At 31.8% G+C, this 3,514-nt stretch overlaps 1 pseudogene; it reads left to right on the top strand.

The window, feature by feature from the left end:
• Window positions 1-1,078: 1,078 nt before the first annotated feature.
• LOC101723370 (large ribosomal subunit protein uL18 pseudogene) lies at window positions 1,079-2,034 on the top strand (annotated as a pseudogene).
• Window positions 2,035-3,514: the final 1,480 nt, after the last annotated feature.

Below are 3,514 nucleotides of genomic sequence, written 5' to 3'. Positions count from 1 at the left end.
AATGCCTTTTCCTGTGTCTATCTGGAGACTAAGTAATAGAGAGTAGCGTCCCAAAAAATTGCTATGAAATGCAACTATCCTAGGATAAGAAGAGGGTGAAAGAAGTGAAAACTGAAATTCTATCGTTTTTTATGAATAGTGCTATGATCAGAACTCATTGAGTATAAGTACATCTTTCAAAATAAACAGAAGAAGAAAAAAGCAAGCATTAAAAATGAAAGGAGAAGAGGAAGCAGTGCATACAAGGGGAAAAGTGTAAATTTGGGAGAGAAATTATATTTAAATGTCATTAGTCAAAAAACACGTGATGTAACTGAAATACAATATTTCTGCATTCATTCTGTTATATTCCTGGTTAGATACTTACTTATACATTCATTTATAATTTATGCATTTTAAAATTACCAAAAAATCACTATTGTTCTTTTAATCCTATTACTGAAAATTATTATTAGAAATTATTAATGTACCCCATGAATTGAACATGCATCATTATGTATATAAGTTTTCTATGAAAGTACTATAAAATGTATTATTTCTTTCTTAAATATCTTTTATTTCATGGTAGTAAGAACTTTTGATATGAGATCTACTCTTTATTATAATTTTTATTTTTTTACCGGTATATATTTGTAGCTTATAGTGACCACATTCCTCATGGGGAGTTGTTACATGTACTTAATATATCTCAGTTAATTTTTTTGCCCCCATCGAGTTTTTACTATGCCCCAGAATTGGTAAAATTATCGACGGTCCATGGGTAAATTATTTCTAGTCAAATAAAATTTGTTCCTGTTTTCCTCTACAAGTATTTTATCATTCTTGAATAATTGAATATTATCTAATAAAATTAATATCTATTCTTATAATCTAGATTTTTTAAAAATCTAGGGATATTTTAAATTTCCATTAGTATATGTTTATATAATTTAATGTATAATAATTACATTCACAAATAAATGATAACTACATTTATTTTGGGAAATTGGTGTATGTATGACATATATACATATGTGTATAACATATGTAACATCTTCTTTCTTCTCCCCTGTAGTGCTGCTAGGCCTGCAGGTCTGTGAGGAACTGCATTAGCAGGTCTTTATCCCACAGGATGGGGTTTGTTAAAGTTGTCAAGAATAAGGCCTACTTTAAGAGATACCAAGTGAAGTTTAGAAGAAGACGAGAGGGCAAAACTGATTACTATGCATGGAAATGCTTGGTGATTCAGGACAAAAATAAGTACAACACACCTAAATACAGGATGATAGTTCTTGTAACTAACAGAGATATCATTTGTCAGATTACTTACGCCCATATTGAAGGGGATATGATAGTCTGTGCAGCATATGCACATGAACTACCAAAATATGCTGTGAAAGTTGGCCTAACAAATTATGCTGCAGCATATTGTACTGGCCTGCTGCTGGCCCGCAGGCTTCTTAATAGGTTTGGCATGGATAAGATCTATGAAGGCCAGGCGGAGGTGACTGGAGATGAATACAATGTGGAAAGCATTGATGGTCAACCTGGTGCCTTCACCTGCTATTTGGAGGCAGGCCTTACCAGAACTACAACTGGCAGTAAAGTTTTTGGAGCTCTGAAGGGTACTGTGGATGGAGGCTTGTCTATCCCTCACAGTATCAAACGATTCCCTGGTCATGATTCTGAAAGCAAGGAGTTCAATGCAGAAGTACATCGGAAGCACATCATGGATCAGAGCGTTGTTGATTATACGCATTACCTAATAGAAGAAGATGAAGATGCTTACAAGAAACAGTTCTCTCAGTACATAAAGAACAATGTAACTCCAGACATGATGGAGGAGATGTATAAGAAAGCTCATGCTGCTACACAAGAGAATCCAGCCTATGAAAAGAAGTCGGAAAGAGAAGTTGAAAAGAAGAGGTGGAACCATCCCAAAATGTCCCTTGCTCAGAAGAAAAATAGGGTAGCTCAAAAGAAGGCAACCTTCCTCAGAGCTCAGGAGTCGGCTGCTGAGAGTTAAACCAAATTTTCTATGAAGATTTTTCAGATGACAGATAATAAACTTATTCATCAAGCAAAAACAAAAACAAAAACAGAAAAAACATATGTAACATCTTGATAAATTTAATCCCCTTCCCCCATCCTCCCTTCTTCCCTCTTTAATGATCCCCTTCTCAGTCTCCAAAGAAGCATACAGCCTTGTTTCCTATTATCTGTCTTCTATTTTGTGTTTTAAATGATTTATATTTTATGTTTCTCGTGTAAGAGAAAACTATGAAATATTTAACCATTTTTGTCTGATTTATTTCACTTAATATTATGGTCTCAAATTCCATCTCTTCTGCTACATTGACACAATTTATCCTTCTTTATAATTGAATAATGCTCCATTGTATATACCATATATTGTTTATCCATTCATCTGTAATGGACATATAGGTTGTTGCTTCCATGATTTTTCCTAATATCAAATACATAAATTTATATTATTAATAGAATATTTAGAATAAATATGTATTAATATAAATTTATTTTGATGTGCAAAGGGAATGAGTGACTTCCATATTGTTTTAATTGATTTCATTTTTCATTTAATGCCAAATAAATTTAAAACATATTATTTTTGTCAATTTCAATGAACCTGAAGAACTTTCATTTTCTGTAGCAGGAAAAATTCATTTTCAGTACTCAATTAATTGGCATGTTATTGTAAGAAGCATAATTACAATGAATTCCTGGCTTATTAGAAAATTTCTATTGTCCAGGCATCCATTTACTCAACTGCCAGAGCCATTTATGTTCTTAACTAACTAAACTTTAATATTATATTAAAAATACCCAAAAGGGTAATGAGAAAACATGGAAAATAGAAACTTGGGTAGGAGAACATTGTAGGTAAGAATTGTGAGAAACAAAATACTTTTATTTTTAAACAAGCACCAAGAAATGTCAGCCCTGATAATTATAGCCATACAATTATATGGACTCTAAGGGCCATCTTCTAGTAGCCAATATTGTAAAGACATTAATTTTTGTTTCAGTGAGCAGAAGCATCTCTTGAAAAGACTTCTGGGTTTTTATTGTTGCTATTTTTTACTGGAATGATAATAATATTATTGGTAGTTGTCTTAATAAATCTGGACACATCATTTTGAAAAATGACCCAGTTTCAAATTGAATGGAACCATAAAATTTCCAAATTTAACAGAAACGTTTATATTTTGGGGGAAAAAATAGCTATGGTTTTCTTTGAAGGCAAATAAGATTAAGTTAATTATATCTTTTTTCACTTGGTTGTGGTGATTGTTTATATAAGATTATAAGTATACATAATTATTAGATCAAACTTTAGACACATTCGGCTTATGGTATTTCAGTAATACCTGAAAAAAGCTATTTGGAAACATTAGCACACAAGAGTCTTACTTTAATATAGAACTTTCTTTAGGCCTTGCTCTTTGAAAACAACCTTTTTTCCCTTTTAGAATATGAGAAAAATCTTACCAATCATTCAGTTATAAAAATTCAT

Source organism: Heterocephalus glaber, unplaced genomic scaffold, assembly GCF_053883595.1.
Source record: "Heterocephalus glaber isolate CG9 unplaced genomic scaffold, H.glaber_assembly_v1.0 deba00001461, whole genome shotgun sequence".
NCBI classification, from domain to species: domain Eukaryota; kingdom Metazoa; phylum Chordata; class Mammalia; order Rodentia; family Bathyergidae; genus Heterocephalus; species Heterocephalus glaber.
The sequence above is the reverse complement of the archived record's forward strand: the minus strand, read 5'-3'. Positions and strand labels throughout refer to the sequence as shown.